At 44.9% G+C, this 21,390-nt stretch overlaps 1 protein-coding gene and 1 pseudogene across 1 annotated transcript in view; both read left to right on the plus strand.

The window, feature by feature from the left end:
* The window catches only part of PCSK6 (proprotein convertase subtilisin/kexin type 6), a 1,486,774-nt gene that overhangs the window by 224,974 nt on the left and 1,240,410 nt on the right, over positions 1–21,390 (plus strand). The gene's annotated exons all lie outside the window — the stretch shown is intronic.
* LOC144825773 (U6 spliceosomal RNA) lies at positions 6,097–6,196 on the plus strand (annotated as a pseudogene).

A 21,390-nucleotide genomic window follows, 5' to 3' on the forward strand; every position in this document is an offset into this window, starting at 1 on the left:
TCTACTCTATGCCATTGCACTCTACGCCACTCTACTCTACCATTTCACTCTACATCACTTTACTCTGCACCACTCTACACCACTGCACTCTACACAAATGCACTCTACGCCACTGTATTCTATGCCACTCTACTTTACACCAGTGCACGCTACAACACTCTACTCTGCAACACGGCACTCTCTGCCACTGAAATTTACACCACTCTACTCTGCACCACTCTACACTATGCCACTGCACTCTACTCTGCACCACTCTCCTCTATGACACTCTACTGCATTCTACACCAATGCACTCTATGCCACAACACTCTATGCCACTCTAATCTACTGTGCACCACTGCACTCTGACAGTTCACTTTGACACTGCAGTCTATGCCATTGCACTCTACACCACTAAGCCACTGCAATCTACTCTTCACCACTCTACCTTACTGCACTGTACGCTACGCTACTCTACGTCACCGCTCTCTACGCCAATGCACATCTACTCCACTTAAAATGAAACCAATCTACTCTATGCCACTGCACTCTACGCCAATCTACTCTGCACCATTGTACTTTAGGCCTCTTCACTCTAGGCCACTCTACCCCACTCTACTCTATGATACTCCAACTTATGATGCTCTACTCTAGTATACTCTACTCCACTCTGACACTCTAGTCTACAATAATGTAATCCACTCTTTGCCACTGTGCCACACTACTCCACTTTATGACGCTGTATGCAACTCCCTCTAAGCCACTCAATGCAACTTTACTACACTCTTTTCTACAACACACTACTCTGCCCCACTCAGTGCATCTCCACTCTGTCACTTCAATCTACTTTACCCAACTCGACTTTACAATACTCCGCTCCATTCTATGACATTTCACTCTCCTATACTGCTCCACGCTAAGCTTCTTCACTCTTCGACAACCTACTCCGTTCTGTTCCACTCTACTTTACAATACTTTACTCCAGTCTAAGCAACAGCCTCTATCCCACTACATTCTGATCTACACCACTCCACAACACTATTTTCCACAACACTCTACTCCACTCTGACACTCTACTCTACTCCGCTCAACTCTACTCCGTTCAACTCTACTCCGCTCTATGCCCTTACACTCTACAACACTCTACTCCCTCTAGACCGCTCCATACCAATCCACTTCTACTCTACTCTACACCACTTCATAACACTCCACTTTATGAAACTACACTACATGCTACTCCACTTTACCCCACCTTACTCTTAAGCATATTGCACCACAACCACACTAGTGCACAACATAGCTAAAACATATTGGCAAAGTCAATAGCTCTTGCATAGGCATCACTCTTCCCCAAGTTAAAGCTCCTGGGAGGGGAATACCACCACTCATAACAAGAGCCTATAAGGTGCAAATAGATCATGAGTAATTCATAATTTTATTACAGAAAAGGGATATCAACCAAATAACCATATAATGCAGAGCAGAAATAATATGTTAAGAAAAAACAATATTTGTTGAATGGCTAGTGACCAAGAAACTGGACCAAGCAAAGAAATAATCAATTACAGAGAAATTAACAGGGTAGAAGTACTTGCTAAAACTTCCCGTTGAACCGGATGAACACAAGTGGAAAACCATTCTAGCATTAAGTATGGGTCAAGGTTTTCTTTTCATTATTATAGAATGAAGTACCAGAGAATTTGTCGTCTATATTTTTGGTTTGCGAAAAGTTGTTTAGACTCCAGTGTAAATATTTAAGACCAACATTTAACCCCTTGCGTGCGTCAGACGGCCGCCTACCGTCCGACGTCACAGTGGGCGTGTGCGGAGGACGGCGGGGGCCGTCCGAACCACGCCCACGCCATAAATCACCCGCACTGCGGCGAATTTCAGGCCGCGGTCAAGGGGTTAAAGATATTATTTTCAGACATAGTTAAATTCCTAAAGGCGAACTCGTGCACACGTTTATTAGTAGGGAGGACTTTGATTGTTTAAAATATTTTAATATTAGAAGCATAAAAATAATGATTCATTACATTTATATTTGACTCGGTCGATGTAATGGATTGTTTAATACAGTCATCCATGTGTAAAATGATTAGGTGGCTGCTGCAGCGCTGAAGTATGTTTAAGTGTTTATAATAGTTTTGTTAGTTTTATGTGAGAGTCAGATGCATTATACCTCCTGTAATACTTAATGATTTCATTTTAACATAACTTGCAAGCTGTTGTTATGAAAGCATGTTGTAGCTGTCAATATTTTTTATTTGAGTTCATGCAATAAAGTGGCCGCCTTAATTGGATTGCAAATTTGTATGAACATAACTGAGAGACCAGGGATTAACAGGCGCGTTGTGCAGTCACACCGCCAATCCGCTCGTGAACCCTTATTACCTTCAATAGAAGAAAGAAAAAAACAGGGATGCCCAATAAACCTCACTGCCCCATGGCTATTATCATAACAAAAAAAAATGAAGAATGTGAGGATCTATCAATAAAGACAATATTATTGCAAAACAAAACTAATTTGTTTTCATAACAACAGATGTATAAAGTTTAGCTCAAATTATTAATCGCATACAACTAAATGTAAACATTTGTATGTATTTATTCGGAATGGTGTCATATTAAAAAAGGGGCATGTATCACATTATGTGCATCATTACATGATTCACCAAAACAGAAAACAAGAGACTACTACAATCAAAAAGTAACATTACATATAAACAACAGCTCACCAAGAAATCAAACATCAACAAATGTACACATTATATGGGGATTTCTTGCCTATCCTGAGCAGGGGGCCCCCACGCCTAGGGGAGGGGCGCACTTAGTAGCGCCACGGGGCTGAGCCTCCTCCGGGGCCCTGAAAAGGGAAGCTGGTTATGGAAGGGCTGGCTGAGTTGATGTCATTGGGAGGCGGCGTTAAGGCTGTGGCCGGGGGGTTTCGTTCTCTTTGTCCCCTCGGACCACAGCAGGACTACAGGAGCGTCGTCGACCACCCACCCACCCAGCAGAAAAGCAAGGCTTCACAGAGGTGGAGCGCTGACAGTTAACAACATAGGGGGATGCACAACAATGTAGATGGAGCCATTGGATGGACCCCAGAAGGGGGTAGATTCCATGTGTACACCTGGTAGGCGGGGAGGAGGAACTGACCTGCCGGTAGTCCTGGACTCCACTGCCCTAACGGACAATGTATGGACTGAGTAGAATCTTTGGGAGGCTGCCTGCTTTCAGGTACCCCGTTCGGCCGGTGCGGTATGCGGTGCCTGGGATGTCAAGTAATGCAATTGTTGGCTGTAGTGTGTTGGGGCCTGCCGGCACAATGTGCGCAGCGGACTGGGAGATTGGTGGGCTGAGACGGCCAAGTCCAAATGTACGACCAAGTTCTAGTGTACAGCCGAGTTAAAAAGTTAAAGTGTAATGTCGTACCTAATTTCCTTACTGTTGGCTGTAGCGCATTGGGGCCTGCTGGCACAATATGCGCAGCAGAGTGGAAGATTGGTGGGCTGAGACGGCCGAGTTCAAGTGTACGGCAGAGTTAAAAAGTTAAAGTGTAATGTCGTACCTAATTTCCTTACTGCTGTTGACATGTTGATGCAGATAAAAGTGATGCTGTGAATAATTGTTATATACTCAAGAAGGATACTTTTCTCTGGTAATGCTCTGTGGTGAATTACTTGGATTGATGTGAATAAAAGTCTACGCCATGGACAACATACCTTGATTCTGAGAGTTCTTGGGCGTAGCAGGGCAGTAAAGGTGATGGAATTTGGGGAGGAGGGAATGTCACGTTGTGCGCTTACTATGACTATTCTTGCGAAAATTACAGGAGATGTATATATATATATTTGAGTCCATCATCCACCTTGAGGATCTAATCAAGAAAGGAAAAAACCACATAAACTAGTTCTCATCTCCTGTAAACTACAAAAGACACACTCATCAGTGCTTCCTAATCTAACGTTCAGAGTGATAGGCGGTAGTACTCTCGGTACTCACAAAAATAAAAGCGTGATCCAACGCTCCTCTCTCACATTTGAAGTAATTCTGATTCATGATCAAACTGAGTTGATAAATGTCCGCACACACGTCTCCTCTCACTCACTCTTCACGGCAGTCACTCATACTAAGTTCATGTTAGCTAGACAGACTAACATTGCTGCTGGCCATACTGCTGAAAATTATAATGCGTTCATCATTGCCACCCCCTCTCTCTCTTTCTCACAACAGAGAAGGCTGCCAAAGTTGGGGAAGCCTTGCAAAGCCAGTAGGTGTGACCTTTGAAAACTATTGCGATAGTTATAGTTTTTATTTTTGTATTCTAAGCATATCGCAAAAGAAAATAATGAAAAAATTCTTCCCATTGGTGGCCATATTATTGTAGTAAAAACTTAGCGTTTAAAACCGAAAATAAACATCATATATCATTTTAATAGAACCATACAGGTGCTTCCTAGTGAGCATGTGTACTGAGAGGAGACGTTGAAACCTTTTTTATTCGATTAAAGTCCATCAAAGTAAAGTAGGATTCCTATTAGTCCAAAGAAAAGCTACTATTACCCCCAGGTCCCTCCGTCCTCGACACCTCATAATAACAAGTGGAGATAACCATCTCCTGACAGAAAAAAAGAGCAGAGGCATGCTGGGGCACTAATACTGCCCCTCCCACCTGGAGTACATAAGCAGTACTTACCCAGCATCCCTTTTTTTCTGTCTTAGACAGAATGGACTGTTGGTATGCTGTTGGATGTTGCTGCCCCTGCTCCTGCTGGGCTGGGGTGGCGTGCTGGTTCTTTTCTAATCCCCCTGCCCGGCTGCCTGGCTTCGCGGGCGGGGGTGTTGTTTCCTGGTGTGTCTGCCTCCCGGCCTGCCTGGCTTGCTGGGAGGCAGAGCTTCTTCCTGGCCGGTGTTCCTGGATTCTGGTTCCTCCCGGCCCTTTGCGGCCGGTGTGCCGCTTCCCGGTTGCTTCCGGGTCGCTGTGCGCGTCTCCCCGAGCTTGGCCGGGTGGGAGACGCGCTGCGCTGGGTGTTTGTGATTCCTGCACGGGGGACGATGGATTCCAGCGGTGCCCTTGGTGATGTGGGGGTCTTGTTCCTGGGTGGCCCCCGCCTCGGCTAAGTCCCGCGTTGCTTCCTTATACCTGGTGGCACGATGTTTCCATTTCCCTTGACAAGTGGCGGGGTATACGGATGCGGCGCTTCCCTGCCATTGCCCTGTACGGTAAGGTTTGCTGTGTTTGCGATGTTCCTTGTGCGGGCTGCTGGTTTGGAGCGGTGCGGGCGGGTGAGGAGATTGGCTTTACTGATTCTGGTGTGATGCCTTCTTTTTGGCTCTGCGCCCTGATGTTATCGGCATCCTGCGTTCTGCTGTTGGCTACTCCATGCTGCCTCTTCGCAAGGCTCACTCTGGAGAGGGAGTGGTCTCGCAACTCGACTGCCGACTTTGGGGTTGGGATACTGTGGTTCGTGCCTCGGGTCGACTACACCTCCTGTGATTCTGGGTGCTTCATTTCGTGTTCGATCCTGGACTCTGAGTTGCCTTTGTGTGGTCTGCTTCCTCCTGCTGGGTGTGGGTTTGGAGTGCCGGTGCTGCGGGCTCATCCTGCCATTCATGTCGGGGGTTAGGATGTGGTCTGTCGACTGGCTCTGCAGTCTTTGGTGCTGTCTGGGAAGGTTATGCCTCCTGTCGATGCCTCCTTTCATGTCGCCGCTCTTTCGTGTGCAGCGCTACATTTTCTCCTTTCATGTTCTGCTGGTATGGGTCGCTGAGGTGCTTGGTGGCTATGCTTCTCGGCCTTCCTGGGTCCCTGGAACGCTGCTTTCCTGGTCTGCAGGTGTGTCGAGCCCTGCCTGTCCGCGAGCTGGTTCCCCCCGGAGTCTTTGTCGCAGGTCGTCTCTGCTGATTTCTCTGGCAAAGGTGCTTCTTGTATGTTGCTGTTGCCGGCTCCTATTCACCTGGGGTGGCTCTGCCAGCGGTGATTTTGTACCTTGTGTGCTATTCCCCTTTTTTTCGCAGGGCGCTGTGTCTGGTGCTGCCTTTTTCGCCTGGCCATGTGTGGGTCTGGTAGCCCGGTGGGCGTCTGCTTCCACTGTTTGGGCCTCTGTTAAGAGTGCTCGCTTGGGCATGTACTAATATTGGATCGATACAGAGATGTTTGGCTTGGCCCCTGCGCATGGATGACACGCGTATTCGTGTAGCGTTCCATATTACTCAGGGTTGCAGGCTTGCCTTCTGGAGAGGGTCAGGTTGCGGAGCGGTGTCTCCTGGTGCTGTCGGGGTTTGTTCCCGGGGCCTGGTGCATGCACGGCGTGCACTCTTCCTGTGCTACATCCCTCTCCTGCCCTATGAGTTTGTTATGTGTGGTCACGGGCTCTGGTCCCGGTGGTCGCTCGTCCTTCTTCCTTCTGAGGTCATTGCCTCTCCTCTTCTGTTGTTTGACGCCTCTTGAACCATGTGCTTTCCTGTTGCACGTTTCTCTTCGGGGCTCCTGGCTTTGTGGCGGTTTTGGCCCCTTTAGTCTCCTCCCTGCTGGCCTTGGGCTCTGCCTCTGTACTTCGTTCCCTTTCTGCCCTCCTCTTCTTGATGCAGTTTGGGGTGTGCTGTTTTTGTGTTGGTGTTCCCCTGCTGTGTGTGCTTGCGTTGTGTCGACTGTGGTTGCGACCTTGTGCTTGCACTTCCGCCTTTGCTCCATGTGCCTGGGTTGTGTGTTTCACTTCTGCCCTGGGTTCTGGCAGGGTGGGTTGCGTTTTCTGCATGAAAGCCGTGGTTTTTCAGTGGTTTTTTTCATATGTCTTCCCTTGCTCTCCCTGGGGGCGTGCTGCTCTCCTTTTTTTCTGTGTGGTTTGCTTTGGTTTGCCTACACGTTGTCTGGAGGGTGTCTTTGTTGACGGATGGATCGGGCATGGTGTCTGTTGTGTGTTCCAGTTGTCTTTCGGGCCTGGCTCTGTCTTCTCGGCTCTGGCTTTGCCTTCATGGCTGCCTTGAGCTGTCTGTGGGGGGGAGCCTTGTTGCTGTGGTGCTCGGCCTCTCCTCAGGGGTTTCTGGGCCTCGCCTGGGCTTGGTCCTTCCCTGTGTCTCTGGGTTGGTGCTCTGGGGTCCTCTGCTTCTAGTGAGCTGGGCCTGTGGGTTTCCCTGGCTGTTGTGCTGTTGGCTGCAGGGATGTTCGGCATTGGGGCGCGTGCTTTTGTGAGGCTTCTGTTCCTTGCTCCTGCTCTGGCTCTCCCTGTGCTTGCCTTTTGGCTTGCTTTAGGTGTTTTCCTGCCTGCTCCTCCTGGTGCTTCCTGGGTTCCTGGCTGGTTTGTTCCCGGTTGGGGGCCTCCTGTGGGTGTGGCCTCTCTGTCGGAGGTTGTGGGGTGCCTGCTCTTCTTGCCCTGGTGCTTCCTCCCCCCGGGTTGTCTTTCCTGTTGGGGTTCTGCCTTCTGGATGCTGGTGTTCATGCCGCTGCTGTTTGGGCTTGGCTGTCTTTTTCTGGTGCCGCGCCCTTGGCGGGGCTCCTGTTCTTCCCCTCTCCGGGTCTCCTGTTCTCCCGGTTGGTGGCCTGGGGCTGTGCTGCCTTTCTCCGCTGGCTGGGTGTCTGCTGGGGCTTTCTGCTCTTGGGTGTTGGTCTTCTTTTGGGCTCTGCGTCCTTGCCTGGGCTCTCTTTGTGTCCTGGCGGGGCGCTCTGCTGTTGTGACCGCGCCCTGGTGGGTCCTTCGGGGCTTTTTTTCCTGCTGGCGATTCTTGGCGGTCTTCTTTCACCTGTGTTTGGGGCTTTTGTGGGGCCCTTTGTCCCCGGTGGTCTGCGGGCTTCCTGCTTGTTCTGGTTGTCCTCGGGCTGTGCCTCCTGGGCTTCCTGGCTGTTTTGCCAGCTCTGGGGGTGTTCTGCTGTGCGTTTCCTGGTTTTGGTGTCCTGGTTCACTCCCTTGTTTCTCCGGCCTTGGTTCCCGTTGTGGGGCTGTTGGGTGCCCTCCCCCCCCCTCTCTCGGTGGGGTATTGTTCCTTGGTGCTCTTGCCTCGGTAGGGTTCTCCCTCCTGGCTGCGGGTTGTCGGGGGTCTTCTGATTGTTGGCCCTCTGCTTCCTCTGACTTCCGCTTTGGCGGTTTTCTCTGTTCTTTTCCACCCTTCTGTGTGGTTCAGCCGGTGGTGTGCTGGGGGTTCCCGGTTCCTCCCTGCCCTTTTTTTGCTGTGCCGTGGGCTCTGCGTGGGCTCGTTCCCGGGTTTTGGTCGGGCCTACGGGTCCTCCTGCGTGGTCGGTTTGGTATTCTCCACTTGTTATTATGAAGGTGTCGAGGACTACGGGACCCGGAGTAATGAAGATTACCGGTAAGTAATAGGACATTACTGTCACACAAAGACATGGTTCAAATGTGCGAGGGTGTAAAAAATTACTTTAAAATGATTTTTTTTAAATGGAAAGAAAAAAGCACCTTGTACCTTGCGGTTAAGGGAAAGCAGGCAGGGTTAGTAAATTATGTCACATACCAGGCCTGACTTTCGTGTGAAGCAATACCGAGGCTGCCTGCCTGTCGAGCAGGATTGCATGTTTTTCTCGGGTGGTTGGCTCCAATTTTAGCTTCTCTTCTAGGATTGGAAAGAATCCCATTCGTCCTCTTGTGGAGATTTATAAAAGAATGTGTATTCCAGTTTTGACACATGGTGCAGGTATTTGGGGTCATTGTGAAGCCAAAAATCTCCAGACCGAGGAAAATATGACATTCAGAAGGATCGCTTGGATTCAGTAGCCCTCATTTCTTTGTCCACGAAGAAACCTGGCTTAGGCTACCATGAGGACCATGTCGTTAAATAGGGGCATCATTGAGGATTGCTTGGCATCTGGCCAGGGGTCCACAGTCCCCTGCGTTCACTATATCCAGACCTCTTTTCTCATCTGGGAAGACCATTCTTTTTCTTGAACCTGTGGGATCTTAGGGAGGAAGATGCATTGTGGGTCTCTGGTAAGTTTTTGGTAAACTGGGCCATCAATGGGGTATTTGTTTAAGTCAGTAAAACCCTCTTTTAAGGAGTTTGTCATGATTCAAATGATCCCCGGAATGGAGCCCTACTTGGATTGGGTTAGACCCCCTTGACAAAGAATGCTGCTCACTGGGTTTCGTTTGGGGTCTATTAGATGTAAACTTTGCTTCCCCAGGAAAATATGATACACATGCTATTTGTTGTTGTCCCAGTTATGTGGTTGCTCCCCATACCCTGTTACATATCTTGTTTTTCTGCAAACGCTATAGGCACCTGTCCAGAGGTCTTTTAATTCAAATTTTAATGAAGCTTCACATTAGAATTGAGCTTTTCTACGTAATTCTTTGATGCATTAATGAGTACCTTTGTTCATTAGAACCCATATCTTTGATGTATTTAATAACCATTTCTATTTTATTTCGAATTTGTTATTACCTGTTTTTTCATCTAGATTTATTTTCGTATCATGGAACATGTTCAATTATAATTGTTGATCTTCTATGACTGTTTTCATGACTATCAAATACAGTATATTTAAAGTAAAGAAAGAAAAAAGGGACCCATGCCTTTATGGTACCCCAACTGACCCTGTGCAACTGCCATTCAATCAGAAACATTCAACAAGCCTACTGCTATCCCTAATACTTCCCATTTTTAGGTCGCAACCTACCGGACAGCCTACCAGAAGCTTTCTAGTTTGCTAAAGACATCATGGGCACATTTAGAAAGTTGACCTAGGGATGCATTCTACCCATCGTTTGCCATTGGCTTTGTGGTTTGTAACTCACGTTTTCCTGCCTTCCATTTGCTGGCTTTATTTGTTTTTGGCTGTCCAGCTTGAGTTTGTACCTTCCCTTTCCCGAACCTTATTTATAGTATCCTTCTAAGTCCTCAGGCCTGTGAATCTTGTTATCACGTCACATTGGCTGTGCATTCAAAGACCGAGGTAAAATTTCAGGCACTGTCTTCAGAGGGCGCTTGTTTACATTTCTTTCTCTGACTTCAACGTGAGAGGATTTATGTGACAATTTTGCTGGATACTGGGGGTGGCAAAGAGTTTTTTCTAGCATGCAACAACATTTAAATGAACTGTGTAATAATTCCAGAATGTATCAGAATTAGGAACCTAAATGATGATTTTTTTTATTTCTGAAGTGTATTAGAAACAAATACTTGAATATGATCAAAACAAATCATTACACTAGGTGATAAAATTGCCACACATTTTCGTCTGTGCACTGTAATGGTCATTTCAATTGAAAATGTGTTGTTTGTAATGGCAGTGTGCTACCACACTATGAATACTCTGCTCTATGCCCCTGCACATCACTTCACTCTACTCTGCACCACTCCACTTTAGACCACTCTATGCCTCTCTACTCAACCCTGTACCACTCTACTCTATGTAATGCACTCTTCGCCAGTGCACTCTACACCATTCCAGTCTAGGCCACGCCAATCTACTCTGCACAACTCCACTCTATGCCACTGTACTCTACCACACTGCACTCTATGCCTATACACTCTATCCCAATGCACTTTACTCTGTAACACTCAACTCTATGCCCCTGCACTTTATACCACTCCACTGTACGCCACTCTAATCTACTCTGCACCACTGTACCCTACACCATGTTACTCTATGCCATTACACACTATGACACTCCACGTAACAGCACTCTACCATGCACCACTCTACTGTACACTGTTTCACACTACTCTGAAACAATCTACTATACTCCACTGCATGGTATGCCACTCCACGCCACTCCGCTCTATGCCACTGCACTGTACGCCACTACACTCTTAACCATTGCACTGTACTCCAATGCACTGTACTATGCATCACTGTACTCTATGCCACTGCTCTCTTAGTCACTCTACTCCACTCTACACCACTGCACCCTGACAGCCTACTCTGCAGTACTGCACTCTCTGCAGCTGAACTCAACGCCACTCTATTCTGCACTGCCCTACTCTTTGTCACTGCACTTTATGCAACAGCACTCTACGGCACTATACTCCAGGCCCTACTAGCCGTTGTGGGCTTCGGGTATTTACCCTTGAGGCTGGAAGGATGGGGGCCGAGTTTGCACTGGTGGGGCCGGTTTTGTTTCTGGGGCCCGGTTTTGCAGCAGTGCTGCATTATCGGCTCCCAAGTAACAAAAGCAGCAATGCTTCACACTTCACCCCCACCTCCCCCAAGGGGGCTGATCCAGCAAAATTGCCAGGGCTGCTGTGGATTCCCAGTCTGGTCCTGACTCTACTCCACCCTTCACCCTTCATCACTCTATGCTACTCTACTCTGCACTCTATGCCACTCGACTCTACTCTGTGCCACTGCCCTCTGAATCACTCAACTCCATGCCACTCCACTTTGAACCACTCTGTGCCAAACCACTGTACTCCACTCCACTCTACTCTGCACCTCTCCGCTTCACTCTACTATCAGCACTCTAATCTACGCCACTGCATTAAACGATGCTGCATTGTACGCCACTAAATTAAATGCTATTGATCTCAATGCCACTTCACCTTATGCCACTATACACTGCAACACACTACGGCAATGCACACTAAACCAGTTCACTCTACTCTATGCCACTCCAGTTATGTGCTGCTCTACGTGACTCCACACTATGCCACTCCAATACACAGCACTCTCTGCCACTCCACTCTACAACGCTGTACTCCACTCTTCGCCATTCGGCTCGACGATTGCAAGGTAAATGGTTTTATTAATTTATTTGTTTTAATGTAATTTTACCTAGCCAGTCGTCTGTCAACTTGCCCCCGCCCACCACTCTTACCTGTGCCGGCCACACCTGTTGATTTCCACGGCTGCTGGTGAATCACTACCACGTAGGAAAACAAAACTGAAGAACTTGCATGAGGTTTAAGATGTTTCGCAAATATTAACAATTACCACAGTTAGAGTTTCCAACAAGCCTGAATCATTGCTTATAATATACCTTATTTCAGAGACCTACAAGAAAAATCTGAGTTCATATAATCTAATCATCCAAATACCTGGTTGTGATTAAACAAGCAAAAATCAGTTGCACACTGCCATTGTGAAATAAGAGAAAAGATAGTTCATGCATAAGTTCTTCTACAAACCCTTACCAAACCAACACAAAAAACATGATTTTTTTTCAATCTGCAATGGTCTGACTGATAACTTTGTTTGTCCTCTGTGTTACAAGCAGGTAAAGTGGTGCCCCACATGCCTGCGCATCTTTTCCAGGCGCATGCATCACCATAATTATTGAAACTCATTTGCAGTTTATCAAGGAAGAGAGAGAGGACTGGGTAGCTAGTCCGTATCCCCAGGGGTTTATATGTAATCAAAAAGGACTAGCCTATTGTGAAGTTTTATACAGGACTCAGAGCTGTATGACAAATTACAAAACCATTAGGTTTTTTCATGAGGCCCTCACCCACCAACCTAGTTGGTGGCATGCTTCATCATCGGGCCCACCCATTGACACCGAGTGTGTCCCGGGTGTGCTTCGACGCCTGATTACAGCGGAGCAGGTATGTAACTGAGCGTGAAGTGGTGAAGTGAAACGTGGTAGTTAAAAAAGCTATACAGTGGTCCCAGTACCCGAGGGTAAATTAAACTTTAATAACTGGGCCTCTGTTAGCGATTAAAAAAGGCTGGTGGATGTGATAGGAGTATGTATCACTGACTAAATATCGAGGGACAAAATATAGACTACCCAAAATATAGATTCCAAAATATCGACAGACAAAATATCGAATTCCTATCTACAAACAGGTAAGTACCAAAATATCGACCCCAAAGTATCGTTTATATATATATACATTATAAAAATATCGAATTTCTTAAAATTAATGTAAAATTAAAAAAATATTAAAAATAAATAGCTAAAATATACTTAAATTACCTTAAAATTATTAAATAACTAATTTAACTTTAAAAAAAATAAAAATACAATCATATCTGTTAAAACATATATATATATTATCATAATATTATTAAAAAATACACAATATTATTACCGTAGGATAGCGGAGGTGTGAAAATTACTATTCCTACTCCTGGAAGTGCAACAGTAGGGAAAGCGTTGGATGGCGTAGGGGTAAAAATTACTATTCCCACTCCAAAGAGTGCAACAGTAGGGAAAGCGTTGGATAGCGTAGGGGTAAAAATTACTATTCCCACTCCAGAGAGTGCAACAGTAGGGAAAGCGTTGGATAGCGTAGGGGTAAAAATTACTATTCCCACTCCAGAGAGTGCAACAGTAGGAAAAACGTTGGATAGCGTAGGGGTAAAAATTACTATTCCCACTCCAGGGAGTGCAACAGTAGGGAAAACGTTGGATAGCGCAGGGGTAAAAATTACTATTCCCACTCCAGAGAGTGCAACAGTAGGGAAAACTTTGGATAGTGTAGGGGTAAAAATTACTATTCCCACTCCAGAGAGTGCAACAGTAGGGAAAGCGTTGGATAGCACAGGGGTAAAAATTACTATTCCCACTCCAGAGAGTGCAACAGTAGGGAAAACTTTGGATAGTGTAGGGGTAAAAATTACTATTCCCACTCCAGAGAGTGCAACAGTAGGGAAAGCGTTGGATAGCACAGGGGTAAAAATTACTATTCCCACTCCAGAGAGTGCAACAGTAGGGAAAACGTTGGATAGCGAGGGGGTAAAAATTACTATTCCCACTCCAGAGAGTGCAACAGTAGGGAAAGCATTGGATAGCGTAGGGGTAAAAATTACTATTCCCACTCCAGAGAGTGCTACAGTAGGGAAAGCGTTGGATAGCGCAGGGGTAAAAATTACTATTCCCACTCCAGAGAGTGCAACAGTAGGGAAAGCGTTGGATAGCGTAGGGGTAAAAATTACTATTCCCACTCCAGAGAGTGCAACAGTAGGGAAAGCGTTGGATAGCATAGGGGTAAAAATTACTATTCCCACTCCAGAGAGTGCAACAGTAGGGAAAGCGTTGGATAGCGCAGAGGTAAAAATTACTATTCCCACTCCAGAGAGTGCAACAGTAGGGAACACATTGGATAGCGTAGGGGTAAAAATTATAATTCCTACTCCAGAGAGTGCAACAGTAGGGAAAGCGTTGGATAGCATAGGGGTAAATTTTACTATTCCCACTCTAGTGAAAATAAATTAATATAATTCACATAATTATCAATTAATCAATTAATAAAAAATAATTATCAATTAAGAATTAATTAATCATCAATTAAAAATTAATTAACAATTTGTTCAAAATAAATACCAATAAATTAATTAACATATTTAATTAATTATAATTAAATTCCTTCCCACCCTATTCCCCTATAAACCCACAACCCGCTACAGAAAATAAATTAATTTAATTCACATAATTATCAATTAATAAAAAATAATCAATTAAGAATTAATTAATTACCAATTAAAAATTAATTAACAATTTATTCTAAATATATACCAATTAATTAATTAACATATTTAATTAATTATAATTAAATTACTTCCCACCCTATTCCCCTATAAACCCACAACCCGCTACAGAATTACACAATAATTAAATAATATAAAATTAATTACTTAAAATAAATTACAAAAATATATACACTTTTCACACATATACCAACATAAAAAACACTTTAAAAAAATCGATATTATTAAAAATTCGATATTTTTAATAAACGATATTATGTACTTCGATATTTTGACTGTCTATATTTTTAAAATCGATATTACATTACTTACCTTCAAAACGATATTATTGATGTCTATATTCTGTCCATATGATATTTTGTCCATTCTATATTTTGCACTCGATATTTTGGTTTGTCTATATTTTGGAATCGATATTTTGACCATTTACCAGGAGTATATATTGGGCCTCCTGCATCCAGATGTGGTCTACATGTTTCAGCCAGTGCCTTTAAGTTTTAATCTGGCTTTCCTCAGGACCGATAAAAAGGTGAAAGATAATGGATCAGGGAGGAGCAGTAGCCATCATTCTCCTCAACCTAAGTGCGCGTTCGACACTGTCAATTTTGATATCCTCTTTAATCGGCTTGGGAGCATAGGAGTGTCGGCGGAAGCAATTGCATGGATCCAATCATACCTTAATGGCAGAACTTTCCAGGTATTTCCGGTAGAATAGTCCTCCAGGTGTCTACCCCTTAGGTATGGAGTTCCTCAGGGATCTTTCCTGAGTCCTACCTTATTCAACGTGTATATGAGGCCCCCGGCGGATATTGTCCTTCCATTCGGGATAAAAATCTTCACCTATGCTGATGACACCCAGCTAGTGGTCTCTCTTAGTCAGCCACATAATGCCCCCTCTGACCTAAAAACCTGCCTGGAGAAGTCCTACATGGATGAAAAACCCCTGCCTTCGGCTTAATGGTGACAAATCTGAAATAATGTCTCTGGGCAATCTACCCAACACTGACTTCAAACTGCAGTGACCAGCATGTCTAGGGCACGCACCCACCCCAAAGCCCAAGATCAAAAGCCTGGGAGTGTGGCTCAACAAATCACTAAAATTTGATCAGCAAGCTGTAGAAGTGGCTGGTAAGTGCTACCGCATCCTCAGAATGCTGAGGAAAATTCTTCCCCTCCTCCCCATGGGGGCAAGAAGAATGGTGGTCCAGGGACTAGTCCTCTTGCGCCTGGACTATGGTAACTCCTTGTACCCGGGAGCGCCTAAATCCACCATTAGGAAACTCCAAGTGGCCCAGAATTGTGTTGCAAGGATGCTGCTTGGAGTGCCAAAAAGTAAATCGGCGAAACCATGCCTGAAGACCCTACATTGGCTACCCATTCTGGAAAGAATTAAATTCAAATCCCTCTGCATGGCCCATAAAACCCTGATGGCCAAAGGTCCTTCCATCCTTAACTCCCTCATTACCTTCTATCACCCCAGGAAACCTCTCTGCTTCGCAAATCTGAGCCTGGCCGTCATCCCCAAAATTCATAGGATGAATAGTGGGGTTAGCTCCTTCTCGTATAGCAAAGCCAGGCTCTGGAACACTCTCCCCCTGCAGCTACGCTCAGAGACCCATCTTCTCACCTTTCGAACGCACCTGAAAACGTGGCTATTTCAAAACATCAATCTGTAAGCCCCTCCCCTTTCACTGATGTGCTGCTAGCACTGGGATGCCTCTGGGTAGCTACGTGCTCTAGAAATGCTAACTAATAATAATAATAATAATAACAATAATACATTTCATTTTCCAAACGCATTTTTTGGGGGCACAACCCCCTTGCCTACCCTGAGGGAAAGTGGGGTTCTTTTCATATTAGATACACATTGTTTATTTTTTAAATCCTTAGGCTTACACAAACTCTGGGGAAAAAAAGATGATCAATGCAAAGTTTAAACATACCCAACCAAAAATGGGATCGATCCAGGGCCGCACTGGACTACAGGCCAATCAGTGCCAGAAGGGCTAGCCTAACAGGTCAGCGTGTGAGCTGTTTTTTTTGGCTATTGGTGGACCGGTTTTGGCTTTTGATTTTTCTGATATTACCCCAAACACTGCCTGCATCAACAGCAAAGGAATGCACCTCCGCATACGTCTTATATAGCATGTCTTTACAAGTTCAAAACTGCCGCCATTTGCTAATGGTTGGTGCTGTTACTTCGGTGCCAAGGCCTATGTGTCTCAGTCCGATCTTGGAAAGATCAGTTTCTTAATTGTTCAAGTTCCACAATATAACCTAAGCAGTCCATCCCTGCACATACCTCCCCCAAAAAAAGAAATGCTGAAATGCAGGAGGTTAATTACCAGTAAATATCTCTTTAAATGTAATGTATGTATTCTGTCACATTTGCTGTGTGTTCTAAGTCAGAGGACAAATGTCAGCCTATGTCTTCTGACAAATTACTGCTCATTCTTTTATCTTGGAGATTTGTTTACATTTCTTTCTAGATCTGCAAAGTGAGAGTTTTGGTAAAGCCAACTATGTGACATGTAATTTCTTCTAGCATGCAACAAAATGTAAATACATGTAAATGAACTGTACATGTATTTCAAAATATATCACCAGAATCGCAATTTGGACATCTGGCCATTGGTGATGTGCAAATAATAAATATTTGCTGAAACACATTTTCTATAAATTAACTTTTGTGTGCTACATAGTTTTACCAATAAAACGGCATCTCTCTGCAAATATAGTAACAATTTCAATGGAAAAGGTGCTGCCTGTAAAAGACAGTGTACTGCTACACCATTCTTTAGTAATTTCCTGGCAACAGTGTACTCCAAAATGAACTTCAGCTATATATCTACACTCATACCACTCTCCTGCGGAATGGACGTGGCTTTCTATACTTGTCTTTTTGTGAGACTCGTGGATTTTTCACAATTCCTATGACTTCGGTGATGTAACATTGATAGCAGCACCCCCATTGTAAAAAATTATCCAGCACCACTGATAATGGGAAATTGTCTTTATCATAGAAGATACGCTGGATAAAATAAACTGTTAAACACCGGGAGCACAGTGACCAGGCACCCCACCACCAGGTCCAGATGCTCTCCAGAATCATGTTCACTCTGACTCTTTTTTTAAGAAATCTCCAGGGCCTGGGGCCAAGGATTAAACTTAGTTGATATGTTATGCTGAGGTTCCTCGCATGGGTGTGGGTTCCAGTTCAGCCAGCTACCAGTTGGAGTCCCATAGGCGAGTTTCCCTACTGAAGATCACAACTTCGGTCTGGTCGGTGTTGAGCTTAAGACATTTGGCTTTCATCTAGTTAGCGACTTCGGTCATGAAAGCTGTGAACTTGTTTCTTGAGTTAGTGGTCTTGTATGAGAGGGAATGCATGAGTTGAGTTTCACCGTCCTAGGAAAGGATGTTGATGTAGTGTATGCAGATGACATTGGCCAGAGTATTCGGTAAAAACTACAATTGCTCATTATTGAAAAGTGTTAGCCATGATGATCGTAATTGTTTCTATCTACTTTCACAACATATTTGTATTTTCAAAGATATACTCTAAAACTGAAAATGAATTGAGGCAGTAAATGGCAATACGACAGAGTACTCAAACATGAAATTTCATGCCATTTTGCACACTGTTACGGGTCCGCTGTAGTCAAGGCGATTGCCTTCTGAGATGCATCTCAGAACATCCTCAAAACGACTTTCCGGTGTAAAGGACTATTGGTGCATCCACTTATCTGGAAATATGTCTAAGTAATGCTAACTATCTCAGAAATATTTTAACTCCGTAAATAATATTTCTACAGTAGATTGTAAATTGTTTTCACGTCACGGGAACGCTAAAATTGGAAATCAGTTCATTGCTGGGTCAATGCTTCTAAATTGGCACGTCTTTTTTTCATTCTTGTGACAATGATTTCAAACGTATTTCTACTTTTGGCATGGTACATGGATGGCACTCCAGAAAATATTGTTGACTGGCATGGCTCTATAAACCACCCACAATTCCTCGATAAACGTGGTCAAGTGGTAGGGTTGGTCTGAAGGGGAGCGGCACTCAAAGAAAAAAAGTGTAAGGAATGAGAAGAGAGCCTTGGGATTGTGGAATTTAGAAAAAACGATTTGTATCCCAATTGTAAGTGAGTGTGGGCTATGGTGGGTCGGTCACAATATACATCTGACAGGTAAGGGAGAGCACATGTGGTTAAGATTTCCATATAAAGTATAGTTTGCAGGGCTGTGATTATTGTCTTGTGATGATGTTCTTTGTAGTTGTGTGCTCACCAGTGCACTAACACTGCTGCAAAGATAGTATGCATGTCTATTGATTCTGCATTATTGCATCCAAATGACTCCAACTCCCTGCTCCGTGGTTGCTAGTGTGCACGTTTTTTAACTGGCTAGTGGGCACCTTTTTAACTGCATCTGTGCACTTGCTTTTCTCCAACCTGCAAAATGTTGGTACAGCCAGTAGTCCCCATATGAAGGCATTCTTCACACTAGGTAAATGTAATTTATGTGTTACAAAGTTAGAGGCCTGTCTGTTGTTTCTCATGAGCATTTGTGTTTAAAATGTGTGAACTTGGGGAAAAGCTGACCACTGTACGTCGGGCCCATTCAATGGCATTGTCTTATGTATCTGTTGAAACTATTGTAAAAATGGATAACATTTGACAGTAAAGTTACAACTAGATGCTTCTGTATGAGTCAGAGCACCCTGAAGCAGCACTATCGAAGTATCATGACCACTATCCAAAATTGTTGTTTAAATCATGCCTCAATCTCAGGTGCTGAATGGAAGGGAGCCGTTTTAAAAGAGCACTTCAACGTCATATGCCTTAGCCGTTTAAACAAGAACGATCACCTTTCACTATATACACTCTCATCCAGTGTGCCAAAAATGAGACAGTTATCTCCACTCCTGAATTACAATGGATAAAATCAGCTGTCGGAAAAGAAACTCTTCTCTCCCCCTACCTTTCAAAATTCCAGGCTAATTTGTTCTCGCTCTGGTATTTCTTTCCAAATATTTTTCAGCTCAGAGACAAAAATTATAACGAATTGTGATTGATTTAGCTATATTTGTTGTTATTGCCCTTGCTCCTCTTTATCACTTGTAATGTAAAAGGTGCTTTCCTGGTGGACAAGTAAGGACTCTATGGTTTGGTGCAAGAGTGCTGCTTCGAATATTACTACTGGAGACGTAAGCGTACTCCAATTATGTTATAACAGGCACTGCTGCAACATGTTATATGAGGAATGTAACAAAGGAAATGAGATATGAGCTCAAAACCTGCATGTACAAACGTGTAGCTATTTTGGATTCTGTCCAGTTGGTGCTTTGTTTTTAGGCAATGGAGAGATTTTTATAGACCTTTTAAATTACAGGTAATTGCTGATTGAGCTTGTTTTCTCGAGGGACATGTCCTACAGTTTGCACGTGTGTGCAAAGAAAAATTGCTTGCCCACTCAGGTCTTTTATAGGTCGGATGGTCAAAAATGGACCCATTTGTTTCTGATTTAGAATTAGATCCTGCATTTAATTGTAAATAATGATTCCTTCCTAGTGGGTAGTTCAGTGGACATGAATTACAAGTATGTTATCCAGCCACGGGTATCCTCGAGGCCAGAGATGATGTGGTCCCACTGGTTCAGGTTTAGCACGTGTCTGGCAGCTTTCTGGATCTGTTGCAGTTGCCAATTGAGAGTTTTGACAGTCCAATTTAGAGCATGTTAGTGTGGTTGAGCCTTGGCAAGACTAGAACTTTAGAGGCTGGAGCAATGTGAAATATTCCTAGGTGGGGGTCAGCGGATTTGCATAGTGCACAGTACATTTTTAGTGACTTGGCTAACCTTTTGGTTAGAGTGAGATGAGGAACAACTATTGGATTGGCGAAAGGTGGTGTACGAAAAGGAAGGTGTAGGAAGGTGGATATCTGACTATGGTTACCCCCAAACTTTTTGCCTGGTGTTTAGCTGGTTTTTGACATAGTTGGCCTGGGATCCTGCTATTCAGGGCCCCAGGCTGATTGCTCTCTCCTTAAAATGGACTCCATGTACCTTAGGTACATACACAATTGGAACTGGTTCACCTTATTGGCCCCTGTAACAGTGTACCCAGGTACCCAGGGCATAGGTGCTTCCAAGGCCTACCAGGGGCTGCAGCATGTATTGTGCCACCCCTGGCCTGGCCTCCATATTTGACACAACTGGCTGATCACTCAGCTGGGGTAAGTCGGTGTAACCACCCCTTACTTAGGTGTAGTAGGCCTACACCTAACCTAAAATGGACACATATGTTCCTATCAGTCACTCCTATGGAAGGCCTCATCAATCCTGGAGGCAGAGTGCTTGGAAATATGTGAGATAGTGCTCTGGCATGAGCTGAGCCTGTCTGCAGCTTTCGGAACCATGTCCTTTAGCTGTTTCATGATACTGCCATACCATATACTCTTAAGTGCATTATGAACCTCGCGGTTAAATGCTATCTTGGGTTTGGCTTTATCAAAACATGTCGAGTAAGGTGTCATACGAATTGGAATACTACCCCCTCGCCAGTTCTGGCGACGGGGGTAGCATTCCACCCTTCTAGAGGGACACGACATGTACCTAACCTGAACCCCGGTTAAAGTTAAACAGAGCCTCAGCATCACAAGATGGATGCTGCCACCGCAGACACAAGTCTGACCTCCTGCTGCTGGGAGTCCTTCCAGCGAGGGCAGCTTGGACAAAGGGTTTCCTGCCTTGGGAGGTGCTAGCACCACCCCAGACAGGATTTTGTGTATTGGGTAGGACAGGGCTGAATAGAATCAGACATGCCTGGGGCAACACAAGGTGTCCCTGTGCATAGGCCAGTTCAAACCGGTGCTGGGGCCTTCCAGCCCCAGTCCCGGCGCGAAACTGGACAAAGGAAAGGGGGTGTAACCACCCCCCTTCCTGGTTCCACCCAGAGGAGGGACCTAGTAGGTGATCCGGCCCCCCAGATTCGAATAAGAGTGGGAGCTGTGTCCTGAGACTTC

This window comes from Lissotriton helveticus, chromosome 3_1, assembly GCF_964261635.1.
Source record: "Lissotriton helveticus chromosome 3_1, aLisHel1.1, whole genome shotgun sequence".
NCBI classification, from domain to species: Eukaryota; Metazoa; Chordata; class Amphibia; order Caudata; family Salamandridae; genus Lissotriton; species Lissotriton helveticus.